The following is a 16,981-nucleotide window of genomic DNA, read 5'->3' as shown; positions in this document are numbered from 1 at the left end:
GAAGCTCTGTCTGTGGATAGTTTACATTATTTACATTTATGTACAATATATTTACATTGTATTAATTAACCCAGTGATTGAGATACATATGTTCTTACATTCATAGGATCAAACACATTACATGTACCAGGACCCCATGTGCATAGAATTACCTCAGCTTCCTGGGATAGGAAACTCAAAGAAGCCTCCAGCTAATACATAATTGGTCCCCTCCTGATCTGTAAGAGGAGAAGCTCAGTTTAAGAGTATGAGTTCCAACCAGTCAGTTACCAAGTTCCTGGGAAGAATCTGCCTACCTGATGGCTATGTGTTTGCCAAGGTTTCCAAATTCTCTTCTTAAATGATCTCTAAGCATATGTAATGGCAACCCACTCCAGTACTCTTGCCTGGAAAATCCCATTGATGGAGGAGCCATGGATGGAGGTTGCAGTCTATGGGGTCGCAGAGGGTTGGACACGACTTCACTTTCTCTTTTCACTTTCATGCATTGGAGAAGGAAATGGCAACCCACTCCAGTGTTCTTGCCTGGAGAATCCCAGGGACAGGGGAGCCTGGTGGGCTGCCATCTGGTGGGTCGCACAGAGTTGGACTGAAGTGACTTAGCAGCAGCAGCAGCAAGCACATGTAACCACTAGCATATGTAACTTTTTAAAGTTCCATGTATTATTTTTTAGCCTAAGTAGTAAATTTAAGACCTGAGTGAATGCTGAGTGTTTTAGTTTCCATAAAAAAGTACCACAGAGTGGCTGCTTAAGCAACAGAAATGTATGTTCTGACAGAGCTGGAGGCTGGAAACCTAAGATCAGGGTGTCGCAGGATTCGTCTCTTCCGAGGCCTCTCTCCTTGGCTTCTGGATAGCCGTTTTCTCCCTGGGTCTTCACATGGCTTTCCTTCTGTACATGGCTGTGTCCACTTTTTCTCTTTTAATAAAGACAGTAGTCATGTACAGGTGTGAGAGTTGGACCGTAAAGAAGGCTGAGTGCTGAAGATCGATACTTTCAAACTGTGGTGTTAGAGAAGACTCTTGAGAGTGCCTTGGACTGCAAGGAGTTCAAACGAGATCAAGCCAGTCAGTCCTAACAGAAATCAACCCTGAATATTCATGAGAAGAGCTGATGATGAAGCTGAAGCTCCGATACTTTGGCTGCTTGATGGGAAGAGCCAACTCATTGGAAGAGACCCTGATGCTGGGAAAGATTGAAGGCAGGAGGAGAAGGGGACGACAGAGAATGAGATGGTTGGATGGCATCACCAACTCAATGGAAATGACTTTGGGCAAACTGGGGAGACAGTGAAGGACAGGGAAGCCTGGAATGTTGCAGTCCATGGGGGTGCAAAGAGTTGGACATGACTTAGTGACTAAACAACAACAGCAATAAGGATAAAAGCCATCTTGGATTAGGAACCACCTTAACAACCTCAGTTTAAGTTAATTACCTCTTTGAAGACCCTATCTCCAAATCCAGTCATATGCTGAAGTACTGGGGCTTGCTTTGATGTACGAACTCGAGGAGAACATAATTTAACCATCACACTGGGTAGCAAGGATTTCATCAAGAAATGAAGCCCAGACATGGGTGTCTCTTGGGCTTTCAGCCTCCCATGTATGAATCTCAGACAAAGGACTCGTGTGAAAAGTAAATGCACATGTTGTGACCCAACAGTGAGATTCTTAGACCCTATTACCAGGCGGTGGCGGAGCCTGGTGGGCTGCCGTCTATGGGGTCGCACAGAGTCGGACACAACTGAAGTGACTTAGCAGTAGCAGCAGTAGCAGCTGGTCAGAACACAATTTTTACTTGTGCTAATTTGGGTAATCTCAAGATTGATCAATGATCTATCTAGAGCCAATCTGAAAAGTACACAGTTTTAAAACTCATTTAAGATAGAAAGAAGAGTGGACTTTTCACTAGTTTGTCTGCTGCAAGTTAGTAAACAATAGCAGAGAATGAAAAAAAGCAAAGGAACAGTCCGTTCCCACTCTGCTCTTTAGCTTTCAGGCTTTTGTTTACTTTGTGTTTATCAGTCAGCTGGAACTGGAAAGCTGGACCAGCCCATTGACTGACTTAGTCTGAGCGGCTGGTTAATGCGCCTTCCTCGGGGGCATACTTTCAATCCTGCAGAGGAGAGACTGTATTTGCATAAATAAAACTTGGTCATAATCTTTTCTAATTTGAGGAAAATATGTTCTTTTAAATGGATTTTGCTCCACTTTTTGAATATGCAAAATGCCAATTTGAGGTTTCATATATGCTTTGGCATCGTATCACTGTTTCAAACTCATGTATGAGTGCAAAAACTTTAGAAGGAAGTTAAACTGAGACTCTTGGAGCAGGAAGATGTGATTAATTGCTGGCTTTTCAAGTCAAGTCACCACACAAAGCGAAGTAGTAAATTAATAATGCCTCAGATCATGAGTTAATAAAGACAGTTTTGCCTGAGAGGCCTGGGCAGGCAGAATGTCCTGGACAGCCGTTAGGCTGTAAGACAATTGGAAAGAACATCCACCGTGACGGCACTCACTATTACTGTAAGAAATGCAACAAACAAATCTCAGATCCCAGAGCTCATTTAGTTTAGATTGGAAAGAAACTTTTGACCTGTACCAATTTTGGGCACCAACTCGATGGACACAAGTTTGAGTAAGCTCCAGGAGTTGGTGATGGACAGGGAAGCCTGGAGTGCTGCAGTCCATGGGGTCTCAAAGTGTCGGATATGACTGAGCAACTAAACTGAATGGAACTTGGGCAAGGGGTGTCCTGATAGCTTAGTTGGTAAAGAATCTGTCTGCAATGCAGGAGACCTGGTTCGATTCCTGGGTCAGGAAGATCTGGCCTGGAGAATTCCATGAACTATATAGTCCATGGGGTCACAAAGAGTTGGACATCATTGAGCGACTTGCACTTCACTTCAACTTTGGACAGGGATGGGGGGCTATTTGGTGGTGGTATTAGAGGGTCTCCTTAGTGGTATCAGAGGGACACCTTAGTGATCTGGGTCAACATGCCTAGTATTTGCTGATGGCCCAGACGTCTATAAGTGGGCACTGGGAAAAATAAAGGTGATCAGTCTGTCAAACCAGGGGGTGGGTTTGGTGGCAGGTGTCTGTGCCCCAGCCTCCAGCAGGGAGTGGGCTGGGCTGTGGTCTGCAGCACTCTTTGACAGCCACAGCCACCCAGTTCAGCCTCTTATTGGACTTATTTGAGGTAAACAGGTTCAGAGTACTGTGGGAAGAGTGCTGTGTTCAGGGTCAGGGGGACTGGATCTTAGTCCTGACTCTCATAAATGTATCCTGTGAGTGTTAGCTACTCCCATCGCCTCCCATGGCCTTTGTTTCTTCATTGGTAAAATAAGAGTTGGAAGATGGTTTTCAATTTTTTTTAGCTCTCTACCATTTTCTTCAACCCAAAGTTTAAGTAGAAGCCAAGGAACTGGGCCTGTGGTTGCAACAGGAATGAAGGTGACCCCTCCTTCCTCATGCCCACCCCACCTCAGGGATGTGCTGAGACCATGGCTTAAATCCGAAGTCTAAAGCGGTGCTCCTCAAATTTCAACCTGCTTTATCACCTAGCTCTTGTTCAAACACAGATTCTGACTCATCACTTTGGGGGTGGAGAGGGAGATGTGGGATCAGAGTTGAGATTCTGCATTTTAATCAACCCCCCAGCCCCACCTCTGCCAGGGTAAGCTGATACTGCTGGTCCATGGACCCCACTTTGAGAAATGAGATCATCTCTGTTTAATTCTAAAAGCCTATGAAGTCTTCTGACCCCCAGCTCAGTGCCCATCACCACCCAGGGTCCCCAGCAGTGATGGGAGGTACCAAGCACTGGCTCTCTGTCTCTTTCACTCTTAATGGAAATGTGTGGGAGCACTTTTGGACGCCTTCAAGGGAGATATCAGCATTTAGTAATTTCAAGCTCAGGCCAAGCTAGATGCTCTGCAAAGCACAGAACTGCTTCAGGTGGCAAAGAGTTATCCCATATCCTGCATAATTTCCCTTTCTTAAACTCAATAGCCACTTCCCAGGTGGTACTAGTGGTAAAGAACCCAAGACACAGATTCAATCTCTGGGTCAGAAAGAGCCCCTGGAGGAGGGCATGGCAACCCACTCCTGTATTCTTGCCTGAAGAATCTGATGGACAGAGAAGCCTGGTGGACTACAGTCCATGGGGTCACAAAGAGTCGGACATGACTGAAGCAACAGCGTGAATGCATAGCCAGCAAAAAGCTTTCTCTCACATTCAACTTTTTATTCTGGAAAATACAGGTGTCCCTCAGTATCCATGGGGCATTGATTGTAGGAACCTTGTGGATACCAAAAGCCATGATTGCTCAAGTCCTTTATATGAAATCGTGTAGTGTTTGCATAAAATCTATACAATCCTCCAGTATACTTTAAATTCTCTATAATGTAATACCTGATACAATATAAATGCTAGGTAAACAGCCACTAGGGCAATGAAAATTCAAGTTTTACTTTTCTGGAAATTAAAAAATTTTTTCCCCAATAATTTTGATCCATGGCTTGTTGAATTCATGAGTGTGGAACCCATGGGCTGACTGTACTCACAGGCTTCCAAGATGGCACTAGTGGTAAAGAATCTGCCTGCCAGTGCAGGGGATGCCAGAGACGCAGTTCGATCCCTGGGTTGGGAAGTTCCCCTGGAGGAGGAAATGGCAACCCACTCCAGTATTCTTGCCTGGGCAATCCCATAGACAGAGGAGCCTGCTGGGCTACAGTCCAGGGTTGCAAACAGTCGAGCATGATTGAGCAGGCACACACGCACAACTATATTCACACCTACAGGAAAGGTGCAGGAACAACTGGTAATATTTTGGCACATTTGCTTTATTATTGTTATGTATATAAGAAAATCTCTTCCTGTCTCCTTGTCTGAATCATGTGACATTTCATTGCAGATATCCTAATGCTGTCATTCAGTTGCTCAGTTGTATCTGGTTTTTTGTGATCCCAGGGACAGCAGCACACCAGGCTTCCCTGTCATTCACCATGTCCCAGAGCTTGCTCAAACTCATGTCCATTGATAGTGATGTCATCCAACCATCTCATTCTCTGTCGCCTCCTTCTTCTTTTGCCTTCAATCTTTCCCAGCATCAGGGTCTTTTCCAATGAGTTGGCTCTTCCCATCAGATGGCCAAAGTATTGGAGCTTCAACTTCAGCATCAGCCCTTCCAATGAATATTCAGGGTTGATTTCCTTTAGCACTGACTGGTTTGATCTCCTTGCTGTCCATGGGACTCTCAAGAGTCTTCTCCAACAGCACAGTTCAAAGGGCTTAATTCTTCAGTGCTCAGCCTTCTTTATGGTCCAACTCTCACACCTGTACATGACTACTGGAGAAAACCATAGCTTTGACTAGATGAACCTTTGTTTGTAAAGTAATGTCTCTGCTTTTCAATATGCTATCTAGATTTGTTATAGCTTTTCTTCCAAGGAGCAAGCATCTTTTGATTTCATGACTGCAGTCACTATCCGCAGTGATTTTGGAGCCCAAGAAATAGAGTATGTCACCATTTCCATTGTTTCCTCATCTATTTGCCATGATGTGATGGGACCGGATGCTATGATCTTAGTTTTTTGAATGTTGAGTTTTAAGCCAGCTTTTTCACTCTTCTTTTTCATGTTCATTAACAGGCTCTTTAGTTTCTCTTCACTTTCTGCCATAAGTGTGATGTCATTTGTATATCTGAGGTTATTGATATTTCTCCCTGCAATCTTGATTCAGCTTGTGCTTCATCCAGCCCAACATTTCTCATGATGTGCTCTGCATATAAATTAAATAAGCAGGGTAACAATATATATAGCCTTGACATATTCCTTTCCCAATTTGGAACCAGTCAGTTGTTCGATGTCCGGTTCTAACTGTTGCTTCTTGATCTGCATACAGATTTCTCAGAAGGCAGATAAGGTGGTCTGGTATTCCCATCTCTTTAAGAACGTTCCAGTTTGTTGTGATCCACACAGGCAAAGGCTTTAGCATAGTGAGTGAAGCAGAAGTAGATGGTTTTCTGTAATTTGCTAGCTTTTTCTATGATCAAATGAATGTTGGCAATTTGATCTCTGGTTCCTCTGCCTTTTCTAAATCCAGCTTGTACATTTGCAAGTTCTTGGTTCACATACTGTTGAAGCCTAGCTTGGATTTTGAGCATGACCTTGCTAGCATGTCAAATGAGTGAAATTGTGTGAAAGTTTGAACAGTCTTTGGCATTGTCCTCTTTGGGATTGGAATGAAAACTGACCTTTTCCAGTCCTGTGGTCACTGCTGAATTTTACAAATTTGCTGACATATTGAGTGCAGCACTTTCACAGTATCATATTTTAGGATTTGAAATAGCTCAGCTAGAATTCTGTCACCTCCAATAACTTTGTTTGGAGTGATGCTTCCTAAGGCCCACTTGACTTTGCACTCCAGGATGTCTGACTTTAGGTGAGCGATCACACTATCATCGTTATCTGAGTCATTAGGATCTTATTTGCGTAGTTCTTCTGTGTGTTCTTGCCACCTCTTCTTAATATCTTCTGCTCTGTTAGGTCCATACAATTTCTGTCCTTTATTGTGCTTATCTTTGCATGAAATTGTCCCTTGGTGTCTCTAATTTTCTTGAAGAGATCTCTAATCTTTCCCATTCTACTGTTTAATTCTATTTCTTTGCACTGATCACTGAGGAAGGCTTTCTTATCTCTCCTTGCTATTCTTTGGAACTCTGCATTTAAATGAGTATATCTTTCCTCTTCTCCTTTGCCTTTTGCTTCTCTTCTTTTCTCAGCTACTTGTAAGGCATCCTGAGACAACCATTTTACCTTTTTGCATTTCTTTTACTTGGGGATGGTTCTCATTACTGTCTCCTGTACAGTGTTATGAACCTCTGTCCATAGTTCTTCAGGCACTCTATCAGATCTAATCCCTTGAATCTATTTGTCTCTTCCACTGTATAATTGTAAGGGTTTTAGTTTAGGTCATACCTGAATGGCCTAGTGGTTTTCACTACTTTCTGCAATTTAAGTCTGAATGTGGCAATAAGGAGTTCATGCTCTGAGCCACAGTAAGGTCCCAGTCTTGTTTTTGCTGACTGTATAGAGCTTTTCCGTCTTTGGCTGCAAAGAATATAATCAATCTGATTTCAGTATTGACCGTCTTGTGATGTCCATGTGTAGAGTCATTTCTCAGGTTGTTGGAAGAGGGTGTTTGCTAAGACCAGTGCATTCTCTTGTCAAAACTCTTAGCCTTTGTCCTGCTTTATTTCGCACTCCAAGGCCAAACTTGCCTTGCCTTCAGGTATCTCTTGACTTCCTACTTTTGCATTCCAGTTCCCTATGATGAAAAGGGCATCTTTTTTTGGTGTTAGTTCTAGAATATCTTGTAGGTTTTCATAGAACCGTTCAAATTCAGCTTCTTCAGCGTTAGTGGTTGGGGCATAGACTTGGATTACTCTGTTTACTGAATGTTTTGCCTTAGAAATTAACCGAGATCATTCTGTCAATTTTGAGATTTCACTCAAGTACTGCATTTCAGACTCTTTTATTGACTGTGGGGCCTACTCCATTTCTTCTAAGGGATTCTTGCCCACAGTAGTAGATATAATGGTTATCTGAGTTAAATCCGCCCATTCCCATCCATTTTAGTTCACTGATTCCTGGGATGTCGATGTTCACTCTTGCTGTCTTCTGTTTGACCACATCCAATTTACCTTGATTCATGGACCTGACATTCCAGCTTCCCATGCAATATTGTTCTTTATAGCATCAGACTTTACCTTAGGACATCCTAATACTTTACCCCTAAATAATTCACCTTGTTTTTTCCAATTACAAGGACATTCTCTTACATAACTACAGATTATATACTCAGGAAATCTAACACTTATACAATTCTATGTCACATTAATAGTTTATAAATAGCCCATATTTATAAATGTCCCAAGACGTACCAAAAATATTCTCTCTAGATGTTTTCAAAAAATCCATAATATAATCAAAAATTTTCTCCATAGGGCTTCCTAATACCCACTGGACATTTAGGTACATAACAAATTAAATCTCTTTGTTTCTGAGCCCAGAATCTAACTTTATAAGTAAGCATAAAGAAAATTTTCCATAGTTTTAATAAATATTAAATTTTACAAATGCATTTCCTGGGTAACAAAACAAAGAATACACTTTATTTTGCCTGACAGTTTCGGTAAAGTTGTCCACCGTTTTGATAGATCACATCACTGATGGTATGCCACTTGTGGGGTTTGGATTGCCCCACCTCTATTGATCTGTATTTGTCATAGGAGGCCTCATAAGGACTCCACACACAAGTGTGAGCATTTGACCATTCGACTATGGCTTCCAGTTTATTATGCCCACTTATTTACATACTGAAATACACATTATTTTATTAGAAATTTTCTATTTCTCTTTCACTTACAGTTAGGGCATTGTGTGGACTTTCTGTAATTATTCATTATGAATAATGTTAATGTCTCTGTCGTATCTGACTCTTTGGGACCGCATGGACTGTAATCCACCAGTCTCCTCTGTCCATGGGATTTCCCAGGCAAGAATACTGGAGTGGGTAACCATTCCCTTCTCCAGGGAATCTTCCCAACCCAGGGATTGAACCTGAGTCTTCTGCACTGCAGGCAGATTCTTTACCATCTGAGCCACCAGGGAAGCCCCCAATATGGGTAGGTATAATAACAAATTTTATTTCTGAATAATAGAAGGGGTGCTACAAAGTATTCATTATAGAAAGGAGTTGTTGACTTCTGTGACATCAGAAAGACTGACCATATTGAGTGCTTGCAAAGATGTGGATAGTTGGGATTCTCAACTATCAGCACTAGTAAGAATATAAAATGATAGAGCCACTGTGGGAAACAGTATGTCAGTTTCTTAAAAAGTGAAACATATACCTACCATATGATCAGTCATTATCTTCCTAGAGATTTACTCAAAAGAAGTAAAAGCAGTTGTTCATAAGAGGACCTCTACACAAATGTTCATAGCAGTTTTACTTGCATAGTCCAAACTAGAAATAATCCAACCAAATATGATGAATGGATAAACAAATTTCAGTATATCCACACAATGGAATACTACTAAACAATAAAAGGAATGAACACAATACACACAAAATTATGGGCAAATTTCAAAATAATTTTGCTGGTTGGAAGCAACCAGGAAAAAAGAGTACACTTTGTATGATTATTGAAAATTCTAGAAAATTCTAGAAAATAGGAGCTAATCTACAGGGATGGAAAATCAATTAATGGTGCCTAGGGGCCAAGGGTGGGTAGGAAGGGGCCTGAGGGAGAAAATTTGTAAGAGTGCTAGTTATGTTCACTATGTTGCTCTTTCAAAAGTGCATACATATGTCAAATCATGTCAAATTGTTATACTTCAAATATGTGAAAATGTAAATACGTCAGTTATACCAACATACAGCTTTTAGAGAAAAACGGGTTGTTGTCAACATCTGCCCTGTTGAATGCAGTCCATACAGCATCCTCCACAACCTGGGCCTGTATGGCCTTTGTTTAGGTAACTACTCTTGGGTGGCAGATCCCTAATGGTCTAGGTTTATTATGGTGTTTTTTTTAATCCCTTTGTCCCTCAAAGGGATTGAATTAGGTGTGGGGATAAACAGCCATTCTGCACAATGAAATACAAGGGACAAGGGATAGTGTAGGGCAGAAAGAGAAGAGGATGTCAGAGGATGAGCTATCTGGATGGCATCACTGATGCAATGGGCATGAACTTGGGCAAACTTCAGAAGACGGTGAGGGCAGGAGTAACGGTATGCTGCAGTCCATGGGGTTACAAAGAGTCGGGCACGACTGGGCAACTGAGCAATGCACAACGCTGTGTAGGGCAAGGTTCTGGGAAGGATTTGCCTCCTTCAGAGAAAGACCGAAAGAGGAGGACCCCTCTTTCTTCCTGGCATGGGTATATCCATGTGTAATATCTGGAATTTCTGTAGCCATCTTGTGACCCTGAGGGGTCCTTGGTGTTTGAGAACACAGCTAACATGCTGAGGAGGGCAAAAGGGAGACATGGGAAGAATCTGAGTCCTTGACAGTCTCCAGACTATATTGTGTGGTATAATGAGCTCCCCTATCACGTGAGGCAATTGAGTTTAGGTTTGTTGTTACATGCGGCCAAAGGCATCCTACCTAACACTTTCCTTATCTTTAAAGACTCAAGTCAAGGACTACCTCTTCCAGGAAGTCTTCTCTGATACCTGCTCCCTTCTAGGCCTGGGCTGAGTTATATACCCCTACTCTGTGTTCTCAGGATATCCTTTTAATGGTCCTTTTTAAAAAAAAAAAAAAAACATTGCATGTAATTATCTATTCACAATTCTCTCCTGCATTGATTGAACTGGGAGCTCCCCAGCGCAGGACTGGGTTTCATTTGTCTCCACTTCACCAGAACATAGACAGTAAGTAAAAAACAGTAGGGATGTAATAAATGCCAGAACAACTGAATTGAAACTCTCCTTTTCATGCACTAACAAATGAGAATCTCACTGCTCCCTAGTCATTACAACTTAATTATATTTTTCATATCTGAGAATTCCTTTCTTCTATTCCTCAGTATTTTGTGGTTGCTCTTCTTGAGTATCTTTAGAAACTGGAGTTATTTTTGAGGTCTCCCTGGACTACAAAAGATCATCTTCCAGGTGTGCCCTTGCAGGCTGCAAGGGAGGGAGGAGAGGGGGATTCCCCTTTCTCCACGTTTGGGGCACTGCCTCTTCAATGTCTCCAACTGTGGTCTTGGCTCTTTCGGGGAGTGTTGGCTTTTCTGTCCCAGCAGAACAGTGGACTGAAAGACCTGTGCCTTCACCTGCCTCTCCCTGCCTCCTCCCCCAAGTCCCGACCAGGATTATTTTTTTACAGCTGTCTTGGCTCAAGTTGGCCAGGATTTCTGAATTCCCTCTATTAGATCCTTCTGTGTGTCCTGTGGGACCCTTTCCAATAGCACAGCTCCAATGACACTGACAGGTAATGTTTTTTCTGTTTCCCAGATCATTACCAATGAAAAAGATGTAAACCCAGAGCTGGCCAACCCCTTGCCCCTGGGGGTCCTGCTCAACATTTTTCTTCCCTTCCTTCCTTGGAACCTCAGGCTGGAGGCAACACTATTCATCATTTCTTTGGCTGCAACTTGTACAAGAAGATGCATTCCATCTTCAAAAAAAGAAAATGGAATAAACAGAAAATGGCATCTTCTCTCTCCTCCCCATCCCCCTCCTTTCTTACATCTGTCCCCTCTCATTCACTCCCTCCCATCCGCAGCATTTCTTCCATATCTTCCCTAGATTAGTACTTAAGTGCATAGACTCTGGAATGAGAAAACCTGGTTGTGGATCCTTGTTCCATAACTTCATAGCTCTACTGTCATCTGGATGGAGAAACTTAACCCTCTGTACTGTGACGTCCTCATTTAGAAAGCGATGATAATTATGCTTAATAGAGTCATTTTAAGTATTAAAATGCAGTATGCACAGGGTTTACAAACACACCTAATAAAAATGCCAAAACACACCTAATAAATGCAATATAGATGTTCGGCATTATTGCTACTACTACCATCATTAATACTACTACTAGCCAGCGTTATTGAACATATACTATGTATCGTGTGCTTGATGTTTACTATACTAAACTTCAAAAACATGGTCCCTTTTAATCGTCATAATAACCCTCACAGATGGTTCCCCAAAACCCACAGTTTTTGAATCCTCTGTGACTGACTCTTTGCTAAGCTCTGTACACTTATTTTATTGTTATTTTCGTAACAATCCTATCAAGTAGCTACTGTGAAGGTCCAGCTGACACAGATGGCAAAACTGAGGCTTAAATTAAAAGTCTTGCCAATGTTACACTAATTATAAAATGGGGAAGCCAGGATTTGAATTCAGGTCTGTGTAAACTTGGAATTCTCAAACATTAATATGCATCAGATCATCAGTTGGTTAGTCACTCAGTCATGTCCAATGCTTTGCAACCTCATGGACTGTAGCCTGCCAAGATCCTCTGTCCATGGAAATCTCCAGGCAAGAGCACTGGATTAGGTAGCCATTCTCTTCTCCAGGGGATTGTCCCGACCCAGGGAAGGAACTCAGGTCTCTTGCATTGTAGGCAGATTCATTATACAGTCTGAGCTACCAGGAAACCTCTAGATCCCCTGGGGGCTTGTTAAAACACATATTTCTGGGCCCCACACCCAGAGTCTCTGGTTTAAGAAGTCTGGGATGGGGCCTAAGACTTTGCATTTCTAATAAGTTCCCAGGTGATGCTGACACTGATGGATGATCTGGGGCCATATTTTGAGATCTATTTTATTAGTGGTAGGCATTGCTTTATTCTTGGAATAGGCATAACCCTTTGGTTGATATCTTGAGTTTTGCTCTAGAATCTTAACTAAGAGCTATTTCTCATCATAGGAACAGAGGGGAACATATCATGTTCATCATTCCACTCATGATGTTCCAGAGACCTTCTGACTTCAGTCTTATTTACAAGCTAGTAGTTTTGTGTTAGCAGTGCTATCACCTACATCTCATGCTCTGGTTTAGATTTATATTCTTTTATTCTTTCTTTTTCTACAAAGAGGCCATTTATTTCAGAAGCTTTCCTTGCAAAGGAGCCATGAATCAGAGCATCAGAGATACTGATGTTGTAGATTTCAAATGCCAAAATGTGCAGAAAATCAAGCACCAGGTTGAAGGGGTGATGGTTACTTTTATATGTCGTCTTGACTGGGCCACAGTGAGTGCCCTGATTACATGTTATTTCTGGGTGTGTCTGTGAAGTTGTTTCTGGATGAGTTAGCATTTGAACAGTTGGACTCAGTGAAGTAGATTGCCCTTCCTAATGTGGGTAGGCATCATTCAGTTCACTGAGGACCTGCATAGAACAAAAGGTGAAGGAAGAAGGAGTTTGTTCCCTTTTTCCTATCTTATTGCTTTCCTGGGTCTCCAGCTTATAGACAATCATGGGACTTCTCTGCCTCTATAATCCCATGAGCCAGTTCCTCATAATCAATTTCTCTTTCTCTCTATGTACAGGCTTGAGTGCAATGATGAGTTCCTTGCCAATGGGAAATATAGATGCTAATAATTCATGGCATCTGGTGGCTTCACAATTAATCACACTAGGTTGGTCATGATGATGTCTGAATGGAAGCAAGGGCTGTGGCATTGGATGAATTCTCCTGAGGGCACTGGATCATCTACAGAAAGCAAATGACAAGCTGAGGTCTTTTAAATCTCAGTTCAAGCAATGATCTGAGAGCAAGAAATATCCATGGCAGCTACAAAAGAACCCAGCATTTCTTAGAGATAGAGGTTCATATTGCTGAAAATCAAATAAAATGTAATAGGGTGGGTTACAGAGTTGCAACGTTAGTTGAATTCACAGCCTTACCAAGTTTCTCATGTAAAAGTCAGGGAATTGATTGGAAAAGAATGAGACACTGAATCCAGAAGTCAGTTGCTATGTTGGAACTAATGCTTTATCAACCCCACGTCACTTTGGGGTTCCCTTGCTAGCAGAAGTAGCTTGTCTTCTTCTATTTAAGGAGATGAGCCTTCCTTGAAAAGCCCTGTCGTAACCTCACTCAGGACAGAAACCTTGCAAGGGGAGTTTCATTCTCCTAAAGACCCACCACAGTTGCCCCTTGTTGTCATTAAAGCAGCTCAGTTCAGTTCAGTTCAATTGCTCAGTCATGCCCAACTCTTTGTGACCCCATGGACTGCAGCACACCAGGCTTCCCTGTCCATCACCAACTCCTAGAGCTTATTCAAACTCATGTCCATATAGTCAGTGATGCCATCCAACCATCTCATCCTCTGTCATCCCCTTTTCTTCCCACCTTCAATCTTTCCCAGCATCAGGGTCTTTTCCAATGAGTCAGTTCTTCACATCAAGTGGCCTAAGTATTGGAGTTTCAGCTTCAACATCAGTCCTTCCAATGAATATTCAGGACTGATATCCTTTAGGATTGACTGATTTGATCTCCTTGCAGTCCAAGGGACTCTCAAGAGTCTTCTCCAACACCATGCTTCAAAAGCATCAATTCTTCAGCTCTCAGCTTTCTTCATAGTTCAACTCTTACATCCATACATGACTACTGGAAAAACCATAGCCTTGACTAGATGGACCTTTGTTGGCAAAGCAATGTCTCTGCTTTTGAATATGCTATCTAGGTTGGTCAGAACTTTCCATCCAAGGAGCAAGTATCTTTTAATTCATAACTGCAGTCACCATCTGCAGTGATTTTGGAGCCAAAAAAAAGAAAGTCTGTCACTGTTTCCACTGTTTCCCCATCTATTTCCTATGAAGTGATGGGACCAGATGCCATGATCTTAATTTTCTGAATGTTGAGCTTTAAGCCAACTTTTTCACTCTCCTCTTTGACTCTCATCAAGAGGCTCTTTAGTTCTTTGATTTCTGCCATAAGGGTGATGTCATCTGCATATCTGAGGTTATTAAAACGGTAACTAGGATCAAATTTCAGCATACCCAGGGGCCCAGGACCTAGGACGAGGAAAGAGCATATACACATTATAAAATTTCACTGATACCTAAAACCTGAATAATATGTATGATAGTGGATTTTAAAAAATACAGTGCTATGTCTTTTCTTTGGGACACAATCAAGAGTCTTTTTTTTTTTTTTTAAAGAAAAACAAACTTCATTTTATGGAAGCATTTTGGGGAGATTCGTGTTTATAGAATACATTATAAAGCTACAGTATTTGAAAAAGAATGATACTAGTATATAAATGAACGGAATGATCAGTGAAATAAAATAGAACCCAGTGAAATGCCAGTTAAAATAGAACCCAGTTAAATACTTATTATGAAAAGTAACGATTTATGGAAACAATGACACTTCATATAACTGATCAAAGAACAAACCAATCAATCAATCAATCAATCAATCAATAGCACTGAGACAATTAGCCAGTGATCTGGGGGGGGGGAAAGGAAGAGAAAAAAGAAGAGACAGAAAGAGAGAAAAGGGGGGAAAGAGGAAGCTGAGGCCTACATTATTGCTTGCCTAAAATAAATTCCATTTTGGTCTGTTATTTGCAACAGATAGAAAATCCATAAAAGATTAAGAATAGAGATTGACTTTTATCCTCTGGAACAGTGAAAATCTCTCAAAGCATGACATAAGATGCAGGAGGTATAAAGAACAGATTTGTAAAGTTGACCACACAAATGTTTTAAATAGGAAAACAAATACACATAGCCAAGGGGCAAACAACAAATGGGAAAATATAGCTACCACCCATATATCAAAGATTCATTTATTTAATTTACAACAACCTGCTATAATACAATAAGAAAAGGGTAAAAAATAAATGGAAAAATTGGGAGGGGGGAGATAAAAACAAGCAGATCACACATAGAGGATCCTGCTGTGATGTATGTCAGAGAGTGTTTTGCCTATGTTCTCCTCTAGGAGTTTTATAGTTTCTGGTCTTACGTTTAGATCTTTAATCCTTTTTGAGTTTATTTCTGTGTATGGTGTTAGAAAGTGTTCTAGTTTCATTCTGTTACAAGAGGTTGGCCAGTTTTCCCAGCACCACTTATTAAAGAGATTATCACACAAAAATAATATTAAAAAGCTATTCACAATACAAATGGATGTTCACTTTTACTGAGTCAAGAATATGCATGCAAACAGCACAAGGAAAACAGCAGAAAGATGTGCTGTGCATAGTAGTGTCCAATTCTTTGTGACCCCATGGACTATAGCCCGCCAGGCTCCTCTGCCCATGGGGGTTCTCCAGGCAAGTATACTGGAATGGGTTGTCACGTCCTTTTCCAGGGGATCTTCCCAACCTGGGAATCGACCCGGATCTTCTACATTGCAGGCAGATTCTTTACTGTCTGAGACATCAGGGAAGTCTAGGTGTAGAAAAAGGGGAATTGGCCTATACTCTTGATGGAAATAGGGCTTTGCAGGTGGTGCTAGTGATAAAGAACCAGCCTGCCTATGCTGGAGACAAAAGAGGCATGGGTTGGATCCCTGGGTTGGGAAGATCCTCTGGAAGAGGGCATGGCAGCTCACTCCAGTGAGATTGCCTGGAGAATCCCATGGACAGAGGAGCCTGGCGGCCTACAATCCATAGGGTTGCAAAAAAGTGGACATGACTGAAGTGACCGAGCATGCAGCACACTTGATGGATGTACAAGTTGATTCAGTCTTTGAAAGCATAGTCAGGCGAATCTATCAAAATTCAAAATGAGTATGTTGTTTGATCCAGTTCTAAAATATTTCTGAGAGATATGCTCACACAGGTGGATGGGGTATTTGAACAAGATGCTCATTGCTGGTTTGTTTGTATTAATGAGAAAAATGTTGGATGCAACTAGAATACCCATTATTAGAGAACTCATTAAGTAAATCACTTTACACCAATAATATGACACTGTAGAGCCACTTAAAACTACGTGCTGATCTGCTAGCATCCAACTTTTTGTGACCCCATGGACTGTAGCCCACCAGGCTCACATTTTATCCATGGGATTTCCTAGGCAAGAATACTGGAGTGGGTTGCCATTTCCTTCTCCATAAAACAATGAGGTAGATCTATTCAATAGAAGCAACAACATGGAATTGAATATATTATTATGTCAAAAAGTAAATTTGCTGAATGATATTTATTTTATAATTTCATCTATGGTCAACCAAAAATATACATATTAATATATAGAAACACTAGAGAAGGGAATGTAAACGACTTCAGTATTCTTGCCTTGAGAGCCTCATGAACAGTATGAAAAAACAAAAAGACACTAAAAAATTAACTCCCTAGGTAGGTAGGTGCCCAATATGCTACTGGAGAAGAGTGGAGAAATAATTCCAGAAAGAAGGAAGAGATGGAGCCAAAGCATAAACAATGCCCAGCTGTGGATGTGACTGATGAAGGAAGTAAAGTCCAATGTT

This window comes from Capra hircus, chromosome 6 (genome assembly GCF_001704415.2).
Source record: "Capra hircus breed San Clemente chromosome 6, ASM170441v1, whole genome shotgun sequence".
NCBI lineage: Eukaryota > Metazoa > Chordata > Mammalia > Artiodactyla > Bovidae > Capra > Capra hircus.
The sequence above is the reverse complement of the archived record's forward strand: the minus strand, read 5'-3'. Positions refer to the sequence as shown.